The sequence below is a fragment of the Sabethes cyaneus genome, chromosome 2, assembly GCF_943734655.1.
Source record: "Sabethes cyaneus chromosome 2, idSabCyanKW18_F2, whole genome shotgun sequence".
Taxonomy (NCBI): domain Eukaryota; kingdom Metazoa; phylum Arthropoda; class Insecta; order Diptera; family Culicidae; genus Sabethes; species Sabethes cyaneus.
In genome coordinates, this window is record NC_071354.1 from 76898641 (window position 1) to 76917569 (window position 18929).

The 18929-nt window shown below is 38.9% G+C and overlaps 1 protein-coding gene across 3 annotated transcripts in view; it reads left to right on the top strand.

The window, feature by feature from the left end:
- Nucleotides 1–1022: 1022 nt before the first annotated feature.
- The window catches only part of LOC128734029 (sialin-like), a 37222-nt gene continuing 19315 nt past the window's right edge, over nt 1023–18929 (top strand). For 2 of the 3 annotated variants that reach the window (XM_053827998.1, XM_053827996.1), the window contains exon 1: nt 1023–1674. The gene's annotated coding sequence lies outside the window, so the exon portion shown is untranslated. The remainder of the gene's footprint in view (nt 1675–18929) is intronic. The other variant, XM_053827997.1, reaches the window with a different exon arrangement.

Here is an 18929-nt window from a genome sequence, read left to right on the forward strand (position 1 = left end):
AACAAAACAAACTGCACGATTTTACTATTTCTCCCTAAAGCAAATATCAAAATTCAAATTCCGATTGAAAATTCCTAGTCATCAGAACCAAAATACAGTCTGTTACTAAGTGAAAAACTACTGCTTCATTAATCGACAAACCTGCCGATATATTCATGATTTATTTCAATTAGAAATCGAATCGTAAAACTTATTGATAGAGAAATATTATTAAATCTGCTAGCAGTTACAATCTATCTGTTTATTATAAGCAAAACAGTAGTCTATATGAAAAGTAAATATTACTAAATATTTCACTATTTTTCGAAACGTCCAAATACTAACTTCAAACTGAATTGTTTTTTAAAGATTTTTGTAATTAAAGATTACAGATTAATCAAATGATTTAACAGTAAATTTCATTGAGTATACCGATTATGATGGAACCATAAAACAGAAACAGAAAGCACTAACAACTCTGGCGATAAGATCAATTCAATTTGATGGAAATATTTGTAGGTCTGTAGGTGCAATTCAAAGAGCAGTTCAATCGAAAAATGAAATATTCATCTCAATCAAACAAATATGTACGTGATGTTGAAATGATCGATGAAAATTAAAACATTCCTCCATGTAATAGATATGATACTTCTGAGCGCCTTAAAATAAAGTCACTACGTTCCCAAACCGTGCTGATCAGTGGAACTGAACGTAGTGCTTCTCAACCGATTTAACAATCATTCCTGGTATGTGAAAGATAAAAAGTGTCATTTTATGGTCTTCCGACTCGCGTGCAAAAACCACCATGCCACCAACCACCGACCGGCATGGCGTCAGTTCCTACAACGGTGACATGCTGAACAACGATCACTGTCGGAACAACAACATGCGATGAAGCGGGCCTCGTGGATCATTCAACGGACAGCGCAGCGTCAGGCGGCGAACGCGCCAGCAGCCAGCAGTACGATTCGATCAGCCATCGCGCGCGAGCGCATTTGATTTTTCGCACTACAAACCGAGCGCGACGCCATGAATGACGCGCTACTTCCAGCGGACCAATTGAAAGTGATAAAAGTGTAGTTAGGTACTGCAGTCACTAGGCGATGATCAGAAGTCGGTTTCCGATCAAGAATCCCGTCGAGTTCGATGCCCGACCGCGGCAGTAGACGTTCAACGCGCAATCATATCGGAGTATTCATAGCTTCTTAGCTGGAAAGATAGAAACGCTGGGTGATAGAAAATCTATTCACAACAATTGTGATTCGTCGTGTGAAAATCTCAGATAATTTATTAACTTGATGAACAATTGAATTCGCAGATTCAAGAAAGCATAGAAATCAATTGACTCCGTTTCGTATTTGTACGTAGTGCTGATAGCAATCATTGCCCCAAAAGTGGTTTAGCCAGTTCTCGACTGATCTTGTTTCTGGGGAGCCGCTTATTACAGCAGCTGTGGAAGGTTCTCGAGAAGACGAGCCTCCGCAGAAATTACGACGGCTGATTAACCTGGAGCAGTGTTTTCTTTTTATGTGATGGTTAAAACAAGAGGAGTGAAGTGCGGAACAAGTGCAAACCGGCATGCGTATAACTTTCACACGTAACTATCGTTCCGCGAATCGCATACTGATGAATGCTAGATGTTTACAATAAAAGCAGGTTTTCAAGATCAAGACTAGTCGTTCAACCGTATCAAAGGTAACTGCCAGCTTTTAAGTGCAACACTACCACTTTTGTGGGTCAATTATGAGGAAAAAAAACTGACGCGCGTGGAAGCTTAATCACTCAAACAATATAATGGCACGTCCTGTTCGGCGCCGAAACAAACGAACAAATATTGGTTCACATATGCGATCGAGCTTTACAATCGATCGCTGTGTCAGCTGATCGCGTGCAACCAATATTAGTTGTATTATTATTTTTATGTCTTTTATTGAACGTTTCAAACCTGTGTTGCGTTTTCGTCAAAACAAAATATGGATGAAGTACTTTGCTCACCGAAGAAGAATCGATATAAACCATCAAATCAAGTTGGGTCCCAATAAAGTAAATCTGCTCAGAAGTGGTCATTCAGCTGGTCCCGAGGTACGACACTAGTCTAACAAGCCAGTAGTCGCGTGTTCGAATGTTGGAAGAGATTTTAAGAGTCAATAGAATCGTAGCACTAGCCTCGCAATCGTTCTGTACTCTTACAGCTGGCTGCGAAGTCTGTCGTATACAAACAGAAGGTCAAGTTCAGAAACGAAATGGAGCACCTAAACTTTACTCTGCTTTTTACTTGAAAGTAAAAATAAAGGTTACGAAAGAATCAAGTTTGTAGAGTGATTATTATTGATCGCTTCCTAACAGCGGGCGGTCAACCAATTAAAATCATTCATTGCTGCACAATTTGCTGTAGAACACAAACTTTTGTTATCAGAAATACATGTGTTGATAAAAAATAGTCATTGGTTTGTTAGTCCTTCATATAATTGTGAAAGTATATTGAATACTTAATTTATTAACTAAACAACGTGACAACAGAGAATCATACACAACTAGCAGATCCTACGAATTTGAATAACTTTGAACATTTGCGATTTAATATGAAGTTTATTTTCTTAGTCAAACATTTACAATTAAAAGTACACAAAATTTCAAATAGTGTTTAGGTGAAACAGTTTTTATTACTACAGAAACAATTACATGGAATTCAAAATCTTTTATTTACAAGGAAAATAATGAAGTTGAAGGAATCACGATGTGAGACCAATTCAATACTTTGTAGTAAACTTCCTTCGTTTGTTGTCCAGCTCGCAAATAAACACAGTTGAAGGTTGTCCAACACGCAAGCGTACCGTATACAGTTGAACATGCGAAAATCATGGGAATTCAAGATTAATCCCACACACTTCCCAAGATTGTCGCTGTGATTTATTTGTTATCATAGCAAATCGGAAATTGAATACGTTTAAGCTTGAACTTACGAGTAAACTTTGGGTAAATCGTCTGAATTCAGAGGAATAAAACAAGATCTCGTATAAGATAAAATATAATAAAATACGATAAGTTAACATAACATAAGATAAGATAAGATAAAATAGGATTAGATAAAATATGAAAAGATAAAGTCAGTACCAACTTTTCAAAAGGAATGGTTATTTTCTGCTGGTTTTCAAGAAGGAATCAATGGGTTTGGAAATATTACGGCGATCGTTGTCATGCTGTTGAATCACTTTTTGTGCCTCTTTGCTCGTTTTGTGGCCGCTCTTCCCGCACCTTCAATCGCTTCAATGGAATTCGATACCGTTCGACGGTTTGGTTCTGGTGCCAACTAGGGATGAGCTAAATCAAAGAACTAGCTCCACTGGGTAAGCTCAGTTTCTTGCGACTATCAACGAGCAAGATACGACTGACCATTTGGCGGTTATCAGCGGAAGAAGTTGCTGCAGAGTACTCTCGGAAAATTGAAGAGCGGATTGCTGAACAACTTGGAAGGAACCTGAACGAGCAGTGGAGGCACATCCACTATGCGATCAGTATTACAGCGCGAGAAGTTTTGGGTTTTACTGCTTCAGCCATTTCCAATGAATAGTTTGACGCAGAATGCCAACAAGTGACTGACGAGAAAAATCGAGCCAGAGCTCACAGAGTAGAGACAGAGATACCGAGATGCTAGAGCTGCCGAAAAGAGACTTCACTGTCCTAAGGGACACCAACAGCTGGATCGTGTTCTTGCGGAAACGGAGAATTGCTTCGAGAGGCACGATACGAGGAGTTTCTTTAAAATGATCAACGGAATCAGGAACCGGACTGTGCCAACTTCGGTTATGTGCAACGACAAGGAGGGGAACCTGATTACCGAAAGATCGGAGATGGCCGCATGAACTGTTGAATCGTAATGAAGATAGAGATGTCAACAGAAACAGGATAACGATTTGGGATGATGGACAAACTGTGGATCCACCAACTGAAAAACAATTTGCTTATCAAGCAGGCAAATCAACGATAACAGCTCTTCACACTCTTGCAGTGGTTGGAGAATTCGCGAAAAAGTGATCGTTTGAATCGATGAACATCCCTCATGAACACACACTATTCGCCTGCCTCGGCGATAATGCACGCATCAGCTTTGAATTTTATCACGAACAGAACCTCAATGTGAACATCAGAATTCGTTCAAAAATTGAATATTGAACATTGAGTGTGTTCGATTTATCGGATATAGAATGTCCGGGGACGCCAGAAAGTATTCAAAATAATATTACCACGAAAAGGGAATAGTTTAAAGTAGTGTTAGTGGCTTTACAAGCACCAGAAAGCAGTAATTTGCACTTTTGCGTTGCTCACGATATTCGTATATTCAGCGATGCTATGAAGCGTGAGTGTATGATGCTCATTGTTATAGGCGAATTGAACCACTCGCGTAGCTGTTTTATCATGATAAAAACCGTTTGCCGATGCTCGGCGTATATATTCATTTTGCGAGTTTTCCAACCTCTGCACTCTTGTAACAAAAATTGAAAAATCTTTCGCTACCAAAGAAATTCTTTTAGCGACATTTCTTGATATTGAAGGTGCTTTTGATAATGCATCTTTCCTATCGATGAAGAATGCCATGAGAAATTGTGGCTTCAATGTAAGTATAATCGATTGGGTTGTGGAAATGCTATCAAACAGGGAAATATCAGCTAATCTTGGAGACACAGAAGTAAAAGTAATAGCTGTCAAAGGCTGTCCTCAAGGGAGTGTCCTGTCCCCTCTTTTGTGGTCTCTAGTAGTTGATGATCTTCTCGTTAAACTGAAGCATAAAGGATTTGAAACAATCGGATTTGCGGATGATATTGTTATCATAGTCCGCGGAAAGTACGATACTATCATATCTGATAGAATGCAAAGCGCATTAAACTTCATATTATCATGGTGCATTTACTAAAAGACGCAAAGTGTCTTTCACCGATTTAAAACTAGGAGACGTAAAGTTGTCTCTATCTACAAACGTCAAGTATTTGGGCGTTACCTTAGATAAACAACTTTGTTGAAACACGCATATCGAACAACAAGCAAGTAAAGCAATAAATGCTTTTTGGGTCTGTAAAAGAACCTTCGGTAAAAAATGGGGTCTTAAACCAAATATGATTTACTGGATATACTCAGCAATAGTTAAACCCAGAATCACTTATGCATCGCTTATCTGGTGGCCGAAAACAAAACAAAAAACGGCTCAAATTAAGTTGAACAAGTTACAAAGGCTTGCTACCATCTCCATAACAGGAGCTATGAGCAGCACTCCTTCTAAAGCCTTAGAAGCTCTACTCAATCTTCTTCCTCTACATCAATTTATCCAATTGGATGCTATGAAAAGTGCTTTGAGGCTCAAGCGATCCATGAGGTTCTTCGATGGGGATCTAGTTAGACACTTGAGTATTCTCAAAGAGTTTTCCATAAATCCCTTAATATTAATGAACGAAGACCATATGCCTAAGCGTAACTACTTCGATCACAAATTTCGTGTTCTTGATTTTACGCGTTCTGATTGGAATGCCAGAGAACCTAACTTTCGCTCAGGATCACTGGTGTTCTACACAGACGGATCAAGTCAAAATAACATGGCAGGTGCTGGTATAACAGGCCCAGGGATTAACGTTTCAGTTTCAATGGGAAAACATCCCACTTTATTTCAAGCAGAAACATATGCAATACCAGAGTGTGTATCTATCTGCATAAAAAGAAACTACAAAAATGCAAATATCTGCATTTGCTCGGATAGTCAAGCAGCATTGAATGCTTTAAAATCAAAAACTCACACTTCTAAACTGGTGGGGGAATGTATAAAACTGTTGGAAAAACTTTCCTGTCGCAATATGGTCAACCTCTATTGGGTTCCTGGCCACTGCGAAATCAAAGGGAACGAAACTGCTGATCAATTGGCAAAGAAGGGGTCATCCATGCAGTTCATACGACCCGAACCCTTTTTTGGACTATCTTCATGTGCCCTTAAAATGAAACTTAGGAATTTGGAAAAACCAAAGGTACAGTCTAACTGGAATATTACCTCGAATGCCCGGCAATCGAAACGTTTTATAGAGCCAAATGCTCTTCAATCACAAAAACTATTAAACCTTTCAAAATCCGACTTGAGCACATACACCGGTTTGATAACAGGACATTGTCCTTGTAAGTGCCACCTGAAACTCATCGGTAAACTTAATAAAGCTAACTGTCGCTTTTGTAATCATGAAATTGAAAGCTCCGAACATTTGTTGTGCGACTGTGTTGCACTATATCATAAACGACGTAGATATCTTGATAAGGGGCTGACTCAGCCCTGTGATATTTGGAATGCTGCTCCTAACCAGGTGATAAATTTCATACGAAATGCATCACCTGATTGGGATAAATGCCGACAGTAGTTGAGGTGGCTCATTAAACTTTGATAGCTCACTGATACGACATGGCATAAATTAAAAGAGGACACACCACAAAGATCAAAATAATGGTCGCGGTGGTAAGTCCTCAACACGAAAAAAAAACTGAAAACGACAAAGTAGCTGGAAAGGCGAGCATCGTCGCCGAAGTTTTGAAAATCGGGAGCGAACGGCTGGATTGTGCAATCCATCACGTACACGGAATACAAAAGGTATGGGATAAGGGGTAAGTACCTATAGACTGGTTGTAAGGGCCATTCGCGTTGACGAACGTAAGCTGCTGCCACCTCCAAAAGTTTGCTGTACGGGTGAAGCAGAATAGGAATTTATTAAAGAGCGCAAATGATCGCAACATTTTGGCAGATTTTCACCCGCACCTACATATGAGAATTTCTATGCGTGTGCAAGAGATCGATTAATGGCGTCAACGCGAATTGACTCAAATGCCGCAATTGCCGGGGCATTACTCTCTACAATTCTGCTTGCAAAATTATTTTCCGCATCCTGTTTCTCAGAATGAGGCCGTTGCAGGAAACATTTTTTACCAGTGTGGTTTTCGAAAGGGACACTCCACGACGGACCCAATGTTGCGACAAATTCTCGATAAATTCCGGGAATTCAACGCGCAGACTCATCATTTGTATACAGACTTCAAGGCAGCATACGATTCAATGAAAGGAAATGAGCAGTGGCAAATTATGCTTGAACACGGTTTACCAACAAAACTGATTAGACTGATACGTGCTACCCTTGATGGTTCAAAATCAAGCGCCAAGATAACCAGGGCAATACATAGGACTCGTTTGTGACATTAGATGGTCTGAAGCAAGGTGACGGGCTATCGAATTTGCTCAACATTGCATTGGAAGGTGCAATTCGAAGGGCAAACGTGTAGAGAAGCGGTACTATCGTCACAAAATCTCATATGCCCTTAGAGTTTGCGGACGACATCGATATCATCGGCGTTAGCCGTTGAGCTGTGGAAGAATCGTACACGCATCTTAAGAAGGAAGCACAGAACAGAAGTGGAAGTAGAAATCTAAAGACGTACATGCTACTTTCTACAGATACTAACGAACCTGACGGTAGCGAGTCACTTTTCTCCACGAAAACACACGAACGCATGTGAAAGCTGCTATACGATTGGCAGCGAGCGTTCTGCTTAAATTACTGTTATTCGCTTCTATGCGAAAACCTTCCCAAAGATAAATAAAAACAAAAAAAACTCTGTTACCAGTTTTGATCGCCACGAGGATAGGGCTTATCATAAATTCTACTAAAACAAGCTAGTGGCTAGTAGAGAGCGTGGTAGCCCTTCGGGTGTTGGAACTGCGGTAATGGTAGATGGAGATACTTTTGAAGTAATCGACGAATTTGTTTACCTAGGTACGTTAGTGACATGTGACAACGATGTGAGTCGTGAAGTAAAAAGGCGGATAGCGGCTGCCAACAAGGGTCTTCTACGGATTATGCAGTCAGCTGAGGTCCGTAGCCTACAACTCCGTACAAAACTCGCGCTCTATAAGATGCTAGTTCTCCCGGTGATACTCTACGGCCACGAAGTGTGGGCGTTGAAAGAAAGCGACTGACGAGCTCTTGACGTTTTGAGCGTAAAATCTTGTGATCAATTCTTGGCGGCATATTAGGCGAAGGAATATACCAAGTGTATAAAGATGCGGATGTTGTAAAGTGACTAAAACACGACAGGCTGCAATGGGCTGGCCTCGTAGCAAGGATGCCGGATGAGAGACAAGCAAAAACAATATTTAGCAGAAAACCCGACAGAAACCGACGACTTCGAGGCAAACCCCGTACTCGTTGGATTAGCGCTGTTTACTTGGATGCTAGAGCAGCAGGGAGTTAGACGTGACTGGACAGCGGCAGCCCAAGACCGAGAAACGTGGAGACGGTTCCTGAATTCGGCACGGATTGGATACGCGGATTATTGCAAAAAAATGAATGAAGTAAGTAATAGCTTACCCGTTTACTTGCTCGCATTCGCTCTGAACTGAACTCAACTGACGAAAAGAATTGAAGCGCCCGAAGCTCAAAACTTTTGAGCCATCTCTCTTACCGCCGCTAATGTTTCATTCTGAGAGAGCGAAAAAGTTCAGTGAGCTAGTGAATCGGGTAACGACGCCAGAAATCGCCACTTTTTCAGGCAGTAAACAAGAAAATTGAGCTTCATTGCCATATAGTTCCATATCGATGACAATGGTTTGGCTACATTAAACAAAAACATTTTTGCCACGTTTTCAGCATAATTAAAATTAACCTTCAATACAAACGTTGAGCCAATAATGGATTCATGGTTTGCAGTAAGGTAAAGTTCTTATAGCGAATATTCCAGAACCTGATTATAGAAAAAGTAAACTGCCATTTCAGGGAAAGTTTTTAATTCTAGCCTCATTGCATTTAACTAGACTGGTATGAGCAGTTCTAGAGAAATGTCACGTGCATGCATACTTGTAAATTCTAAAAGTGATAGGTACATGTCTTCTGTTCGAGATCACAACTCGTAACGTTTGTGCTGTAAGTGCTAAATTTATTGAGGTACTTCAGCGCAAATGACAAATAACTATCTAAACATTCGAATTAACTTTCTACGATTCAACAAAAAATCACATCGTTTTTTTTTCAGTGAATGAATATGTTGTTTCTACTATTATTTATTGTTTACTAGCTGACCCGACAAACTTCGTATTGCCACAAATTAACCTGTGTTGTACATAAATCATGAATCTCGGATGATCTTTGTCACAATCTCGAGTTTTGCAAGCCCCCCAGTGGGCGGCACTTCCGACGGCGGGTCACCGGCAACACTCGCGACCGTCTCGTCCTGAATGATCTAGTGTTACTATAGATAGTTTTTGTGGTCTTGTATTGACTAATGTTTTATGGAAGAGTCTCGAATTTCTCGAGTTCGATTAGTTTTTAAGTTTCGCAAAAATTTCTGTTTTATTTGTATGAGAGTCCATATCCCCCTACCACAGGGGTGAGAGGTCTCTAACTATCGTAAAATAAATTCAAGACTCCAAAATCTCCCACATGCCAAATTTGGTTCCATTTGCTTGATTAGTTCTCAAATTATAAGGAAATTTGAATTTCATTTGTATAGGAGCTCCCCTCTTAAAAGGGGAAGGGGTCGTAATTCACCATAGAAAAAATTTCTGCCATGTAAAACTCCCACATGCCAAATTTGGTTCCATTTGATTGATTGGTTCTCGAGATAAGAGGAAATTTGCATTTCATTTGTATGGCAGCCCACCCTCTTAAAGGGGAGATGGGCCATAACTCGCTTTTTAAAGAAGAGAGGGGTCTCAATTCACCATAGAAAAAAATCTTGCGTCCAAAACCACTTACATGTCAAATTTGGTTCCATTTGCTTGATTAGTTCTCGAGTTATGAGGAAATTTGTTTTTCATTTGTATAGGAGCCCCCCCTTTTAAAGTGGGGAGGGGTCCTTATTCACCATAGAAAATATTCTTGCCCTCGAAAACTTTCACATGCCAAATTTTGTTCCATTTGCTTGATTAGTTCTTCAGTTATGAGGAAATTTGTATTTCATGTGTATAGGATCCCCCCTCCTAAAGTGAGGAGGGGTCCCAGTTCATCATAGAAAAAGTTTTTGTCTCCAAAAACACCCACGTGCCAAATTTGGTTCCATTTGTTTGATTAGTTCTTGAGTTATGAGGAAATTTGTATTTCGTTTGTATAGGAGCCCCCCCTCTTAAAGTTGGGAGGGGTCCCAATTCACCATATAAAATATTCATGCCCTAGAAAACTTTCACATGCCGAATATGGTTCCATTTGCTTGATTAATTCTCGAGTTATGAGGAAATTTGCATTTCATTTGTTTAGGAGCCCCCCTTCCTAAAATGGGGAGGGGTCCCAATTCACCATAGAAAAAATTTTTGTCTCCAAAAACACCCACGTGCCAAATTTGGTTCCATTTGCTTAATTACTTTTCGAGTTATGAGGAAAATTGTTTCTTTGGTACAGGAGCCCCCCCTCTTAAAGTGGGGAGGGGTCCTAATTTACTATAGAAAATATTCTTGCCCTCGAAAACCTTCACATGCCAAATTTGGTTCCATTTGCTTGATTAGTTCTCGAGTTATGAGGAAATTTGTATGGAAGCCCCCCCTTTTAAAGAGGAGAGGAGTTATAATTCCCCTTATAAAGAGGGGAGGAGTCTCAATTTACCATAGAATAACTTCTTGTCACCGAAGACACCCACATGCCAAATTTTGTGCTATTTGCTTGATTAGTTGTCGAGTTATGAGGAAATTTGTATTTCATTTGTATAGGAGCCCCCCCTATTAGTGGGGGGAGGGGTTTCTAACCATCACTAAAACCTTTCCTGGCCCCAAAAAACCTCTACATGCATATTTTCATGCCGATTGGTTCAGTAGTTTTCGATTCTATAAGGAACATACGGACAGACAGACAGACAGACAGACAGACAGACAGACAGACAGACAGACAGAAATCCTTCTTTATAGGTATAGATTGTTAGAGTTCGTCACCGTGAATTTTATATATCATCAAATAACAAGTTTTTATTTTCACCGAAAAAATCAACTAAAGTGATATATATAGGTAAATGTAACAAATTTTTATTTTCATGAAGAATTATTCTACAGCCAAGAAATTCCACACGGAACATGTTCGAAACTAGAGAAACTGTAAATTGCCATTTACACCATAAAACAATCCAATGAAAATATTTGTTCGAGCATACATACTATTTTCAATAAACATATTACTAGCTGATGAATATGTATAAAAACATCCACTTAAAATGAATTGAATTGTGGCGGCCACGTCATAACAGATTCAAAATGCACTCTGCATTTGTGAACACAAGTCATCGTTTAGGACGGAAATTAGCAGCTATGATGGATGAGTAAATATCAAAATCACTCCGAACGACCGGTTCGATGCAACCGATGCCGAATCAAACGAGTAAAAGTGTCAATCAGTAATCCAATAAACATTTTATTCAATTCAAGTTCAGGTCGTTTTGAATACTTACATGGTTTCGAGGCATGATGGTGATCATATGATCGAATATGAGAACATTGTTAGTTTCATGGTAAGAAGTTATTTATTTTGTAGTACAGAATTGCAGTCTCGTTTTATAGTTCAGAATCAGAAAAAGATGCAATCTTGTTTACTATAAAGCTATAAATATAGCTTATCATTAAATAGTCTATCAACTTATAAGGATAATTTATTGATTTTGAATGCAAAAGCTTATGCAACCGAAGTCAACACAACATTATTCAAATTATTAAATTATTCAAATTATATTCAGCCTGTGGGAATCCCAGAGATTGTTATAGGTAGTGTACATTTTTAACAATTTTTATACAAAAGTGTTTTTTTAAACATCTAAACTAACAAATAGTGAAATCGCCTGGAAAAAATAATTTCATTGCTTTTTTATTTATTTTTGCAGACTGTTGATTTGATAACCTATGAAGCCTGAATGAATTTGAAGCCTATGTGTACAATTGACCAAACCTCGTGATTTTAGTCATGACCTTGAAATGCGGTTAGGCATGTATTAATATTTTTTGAAACGATGGTTCTACAGCTGATGAAGGGACGGTAAGAGAAAGTAATGAAGAAGGATTTTTTTTGGGGAATGTAAAAAATCCTTCTTCATTACTTTCCCTTACCGTCCCTTCATCAACTATAGAACCATCGTTTCAAAAAATATTAGCCTATGTGTGTAGTATACGACATTTTAACTTAAAATAATGTTAAAGTTGTATCAAACATAGCCCCACTGGACGGTAAATGAATTTTAGTGCAGTTGTACGCTGCTGGTGCCTTACCGTCTGATGCTACAGAAATTTTTAAGCAGCCATTTTTATCTGTGTATTCTGGTATATAAATTGACTTTTTAACTCGCGAATAAACTATGTATCTAATAATCCAACAATAGTACTCATTTGTTCGTAAAACAGTGCGAGAATTTAGGGCAATCGTCTAAACAACGATAAACAATATCAATGGCCAACGAATCACTAACGCAAGTTCATAAATTTATAATTGAACATAACGATTTATTTTTAAATTTTATTTTCAAATTTTATTTTCAAATATATAGCTGCATACAAGCTTAGTAAAATTATAGAGTAAATATGACTTGCTTATGGGGGTAACAATCACATAAACACAATTGCTTATCGCGTGCATCATGCAATTCGATTGGTATATAATTAACTAAATCTTGTTAACAGTAGAATCATACAGACTCGGAGAACATATGAAGGTCGGTACATTGTAGTTTCATTTTGGCAGAACAGACAATCAATCAATCGTCGTGAATGTTTCATTTCGTTCTACCACATTATCACATTCTGAGCCGTCATTGCTCTTCATACTAAAACTAGTTTTGCATACCTACAACTACAATGTAGCATGCGGCCAAGCGCTTCACGCATGATGTCAATACCAATTCACATTCTTCATCAATACATCGATTTTGGAAATCATTTTAGCGATGTTTATTGCATAATCATATGAAACATTGACGTAAAAGTTCTTCAATTTGCTGTCTCTGACTGGAGAATGGTTTTGTTTTCATTTGAAGGTCAGTCTTTTGCCAATCCAGAGAAACTAAACCAAAAATCATGCATGAAGATGTTAAATGATTATTCATCCTGAAATTAATACAGCTTTGATAATAACCATGTCGGACTTTTTAAGCTGCTTGCATATTTTTTGTGCCAATAAAACCAAGTCTGCGATCCGTCCTTTTAAATAAATACGATTCTTTTTTGCACGGTTTAAATTAGCTCGATCTATGGTGAACATAAGAACTTTTCATAAGAACCAAAACAAAGTATAAGTAGATTCTGATCTTTTAAAATTACATGGTTTTATTCAATTTCCATTCAAAGACCCAACGTGACAACCGTGTAAAAAAGAATTAGGTTTAAAAAAGCAGTCATTGGAACACTGCTTGTTGCTTGGAAAGACCTGGTTCCTTCAGATCTAATTTGCGAAGGCAGTGGCTTCGCGGCAAGGTAGAATCAAAAACACATTTTTAAAGAAGTTACAAGGAATTATTGGACAACGTGAAATAGTGAACCAAGTGTTTTTTGAAGTCTGATTTCCAACAAAAAAAATCTTTAACAGTATACTATTAAATTATAAATTTCGCTTCGGCAGTACTCAACAAAATGTGAAAATCGAATGAAAAAATATTTTCTCGAATAATTTTAGAAGCGCGAATAATCTGAATAATAATAGGTAATCACTTCCGACTTCATCAAGTTCAACGACATAGCAACGCGGTCAAACACCAGAACATTCGGAACCAACCTAGTGACGGCGGCGGCGTCGTCTGACATGCATTGACTTGCTATCTGGCCTGTGCTATGCCATTTTCATATAGGTAGTTGATGTTTGATTTATGATGCTTATACGCAAGTGTATAATTATCGATATTGGTAGTGAGGTATACAATCGACATACGACAGCCTGTTTTTTATTTCTTACAGTGTTGAAAGTGTGTATTCATATATTCTAACTTGTATTCTCTTTTTAATTTGTCGATTTACGTTTAAACGAGTAATTTCAAATTTAATAATGGTCAAAACAAAATTTGCTAACATTACCTCGTGCAACTTTAATACTTATATGGAAGAATTTTGCTCTGCGTTCAACAGCGCTTGGAACCATCCAATTCCCGCGTCTATGTAATCGGCGGTGTCGACCGATTGTCTTCCACACACGGTAGTGATTTTGGATGTAATTCGAACTTGGTTTGTTTAGTGTCATTTGAAAGGCAAAAGCACAAAAACCATACACCCAAACAGGATGTCACAACGTGTGCAGAACATGTACCAAATTTAATTACAGTACTTAAGACGGTATCGCCTGTGGCGCAGAAACCATGCATGTTTATGTATGATAAGGTGCATTGCATACATAAAAACACCATTTATGTGGGATATGCTGGTACGATGACACTCGTATATTAGATGATTTGCATCGGTTATTGCTAACATTATTGCATAGTCAACAATGTTGACTCAACATAGTCACAGAGTAATAACGTTTTGCAGTTACACAACTAAAACATATTTCTAGTGATAAAAAGTACAAGGGTCCATACCTAGTGGCATGAGCGCAGGCTTGACGTAGGACTACGAATGTAGAGCAACTCGTCACCCAATGATAAAAGCGGTGAATTGTGTATGAATTTCGCGTATAGATGCCCAAGTTGCGCATTAAAGGATTGTGTTCTTACATGTGAGAAATTCATAATTTCAACTCTTCAGATAACTTAAATTGTGGACCTGAAAAGGTCCGTTTGTTAATCTTGAGTTCTTAAATTTCTGACTCGTGATGTCCATTGTCAACTCTCGTCCTTTAGATGGGCTATTGGTGTGAGGATTCACACTATTGGGAATATTGTTTACCGGACAAACGCTACTGGTAGGATCTGTAATCAGGATAGACTTTTATGTTTATGATCGTTTAGATAAATTTGTCCAATACGTTTTAGTACGGTAGACAGAAGTCAAAATTAGATTACTTTCGAAGTTTATTATATTGAAAAGTTATCCATGACGTTTAACACAATTAGTAGTAATTCTATTTGGAGACGGGTTCACCGCCACAAATTTAATGTTTTAAATATCTAATCAGAAGGAAGTTCTTCATGATTAAACATAACAGCTACATTTGGAAATTTCGTTACGATAAGTAAAGAAAATTTTTATCTCGTCCTAAAAAGGACGGTTTGTGGTACTTGATAAGTCTGGTTGGAAACCTGGGCCTTCATTTCGATCTTCTTTGGCAGCAGAACAGCTTGAATGTTTGATAGAACACCTCCCTGGGCAATGGTGACACCGGATAGAGCATTTTCTACCAATTCAAGCCCTTCCGCTTCCACAACCAAAACTTGGTTATTCTATATTATTTCATATTCTATCATAGCAGCTTAATAGATCGGTATTCCGGCTCGTAATTTCCATTCTATGCCAAACGATGATCGGCTGTATCGTAGCTGGGTCTCTCTGTGGAGTGACCTGAATCTTTCGCCATGCTCGACTGCTGACCAAGTCACAACGTCGAATGAATGAAGTCACGGATGTGATTCGAACCAAAGCCGCAATGTTTCTTTAGAATGCAACCTTTAGAATGAAGCCACGGATGTGACTCGAAAGCTGCCTGCCGATGTGTCACCTACCAAAGCCGCTGACCGCATGACGATGCGCATCGAAAGGCACGCAATAGTTTCCAATAAATAGCAGCCAAAACCATATCGTTCGCTGGCGGACGGGTCGATGGATTCTTTGGTTTGTTAGCGTCTCGCTTGGTGAATTTAGATGTCTTCGTTGCCTTATCCGGGAACGGAGCAACAGCGGAAGCTCAACAATTTTCGATCGGATTCTATAGGGCGTAAATTAAATACAATCAATAGAAATCTTAACTAGTGATGTCCGTTAATCGTTCGATTAATTCAACTAATCGAATAATTATAAAAATATTCGAATAATTTTTAATCGAATACTGCCAGCACGAGTAGTTGAATTAATCGAATAGTTCAAAGGAAATAATATGAATGCGAATAATCCCCGAATAATGGCCGCTAATCGTTCATAATCGTTCGATTAATCGAATTAATGAGAAAAATATTCGAATATTTCTAATCGAATACCACTAGCACGAATAGTTGAATTAATCGATTAGTTCAGACAACGCTCGCCGATTAATCGGTAATCGAATAATTGAAAATTTCGGACATCACTAATCTTAACCCATAGCTCATCTCCCACATATTTCTGTCATCCGTGCTAGGGAAGCATTGACGTGGGAAGGCAAAAAAATGAAAGTAATGAAATGATGAATAACCGTCTAATATAACCTCAATGTCTATTAAACGTCTGTTAGAGATACATGTTAATTACTGTAGATTACTGTATTGTAATAGATTTTTTGAAAAATTTCCAATCGATTGATACCAATGTCTCTAGAATCTATTGGCGGCCAACACATGCTGACAGACGAACAACGTCACGTGCAGTACCTTGCAAGTCGTAAGGGCCGGCATAGTGTCGTCGTCCTGAAAGTAAAAAAGTAGTTAGATTAAAACTTCTCGCTCGGTGGTAATCTGCAATTGATGTAGGAAGCGGCACAATATGTGTCGATAACCCAACCAAACGCGTCGCTTCCTTGATAAGTGGATTTTGCAGTCTCCTTTGTCCAGCGCCTCTATGGTTCAAAGGTACAAGTACCAGCGAACCACATGCCCTGGCGGGTGTTGTGGGTTCGAATTCGGTTATAATCTCAGATTACAGCTTGGTGCATGAGTCGACCTTCCAGCATTGGACAAAAGGTAGGAGTCAAAATGACTACTTGTCAAGCGTAGCTACCAATACCCCCCCTCCCCGCTTCCTTCCCCTCCTTCACCAAAAATTTTCATTTCTTTCCCCTACCGTCCCTTTATCAATTGTAGAACCATCGTTTCAAAAAATATTAATATATATGTATGACCGCATTTCAAGATCAAGACTAAAAACTTGAGATTAGTCTATTACGGGATTTTAGCCGACTAAATATTCCATAATAAGCCCTAGGGTAAGGCCCAGCAGCTTGGAGCTGCAACTCCGATGATAAATTTCTATCTGTTGATAAGCTTCTATCTCGCAGCGTCTCTCCTAAAAGAGTTAAACGACTCTTTCACAGTGCTATGGTCGATTCCGACGATGCTGATATCTTCAGCAAAACCAAGAAACAAGTTAGACTTCGTGATAAAGAAAAGTATCTGAGGACTTATTGGCTAATCATATCTACTATTCCAATTCCTCTAGTGTCATACGAATCTGCTTAATTAGTTTCGTCGGAAAACCATGCTCAAGAATTATATGCCATAGCTCATTTTATTCAACTCAATCGTACGCGCGATTTCCGAATCATCCGGAAGTACCAACGATATATCATTTATAAACAACGTAAAGAGCAGTGGTCCCAAACTACTTCCTTGTGGAACTCCTAAGATATTCGCAAACTGTCTGAAGTTTTTGGAGCGTCTTAGTAGAATACGAAACCTGAAATTAAATAATCTAATCTAATCTAATCTCACACTAACGCACCCAATTCTTGAAATCATCCTGTCATTTTTCTTGTTAACGACCAGGCAAATTGCGCAGCATGTACCGCAGGCGGAATCTCAAGGAATCAAGTGAAACTAGAAATAATACCTAATTCCATTAAACTCCATGAAATCAAGGGGAATGAAGAAAGCGTGGATCTCCCCTACCAAACGCTTCTCATATACATAGATAATTTATTTATTTTATTATAATTTATTTACAGTCGTTGGGACTATCTTTGCTAATAAAGGTTAGGTGTTACTCCGGACCCTCCGGGATGAGCTAATGGGATTTATACCAGAAGCCAGGCTGCAATTGGCCAAGGATTTAGCGCCTTATTTCGCTCTCTGAAAATAGATTAGTCTATTAAAAATATTAGTTTAAATCGTATAATATTTGAAAGTAAAGTCGTGTGGCTCAATGGTTGCCTAAAACTACAGTTATAAGGTTTGGAACAGAAAACCACACGACCCACCACTTCCTAGCTTGGCTAATCAATTATACAAGCTGAAGTATTTCCAGGTATGGCCACGCGGAGACGCTAAGTAGGGGCTTGAGATGATAAGAGTTGTGTTAGGTGCTTTTTTCTAGTTGCCTTCCCCTTTTCCAATTAAATTCTCCAATAAAATCCAATAAAAAACTTTTCCAATTAAATTCTACTATTTATATTTATTCGCGACAGATACATATTTCACCCACGACTTGCAGGTAAGGGACAGGGCTTGAAAAGGGATCGCAAGTTGAATGTGACTGCCGTGAATGCGAACTTTCCGCATTCAAACTCCGCTTTTTGAACGATCATTTGACTGTTTTTTCAATCCAGTCAATCTCCCGCTTGCGCTGCTGCCGTCTTACAATTCATGCGGCATCTCTGTAGAAGCAAACAGTCAATCTCCCGTTTTGCTTTGCGCTTTGAGAATATAAACTGCAAACTGACTGGAAGCATACGGTGACGTATTTTTTCGTTTCTCTTTTTGTCTCCAAATCGGCTGCTCACAGTAATAGTTTGTCACCCGGACGTCGGTCCGACGCAAGCAAAATATTCGTTTGTATTGGACGGAGTCCCACCGACTTCTTCCATGCACATGTAGTGGTTGTTTTTTTGTAGTATTGAATCATACGATTGTGCGGTTGCTTTTCGTAAGCGTGGTGACTGCCAGTCATTTGACTGTTTTGCAGTCATTCGCTGCTCCAAACGGTAAAGGCAACTTGATCGAAACGAAAATGTTAAACAGCGTTAGAATGCGTTCATACTACTGCGTGCCATCGGCGTTTGACTGAGCAAACTGCCAGTTGTGTTATGCATAGCGTTCGTATTCCATCACTAAACGGACGGTGTGAACTTGAATGCGCGTTGATGGGACTGCGGTAGAAAAAAAGGATCGGTCGAAGCCCTGGGTAAGGGAACTCCGGAAACCGACACTGA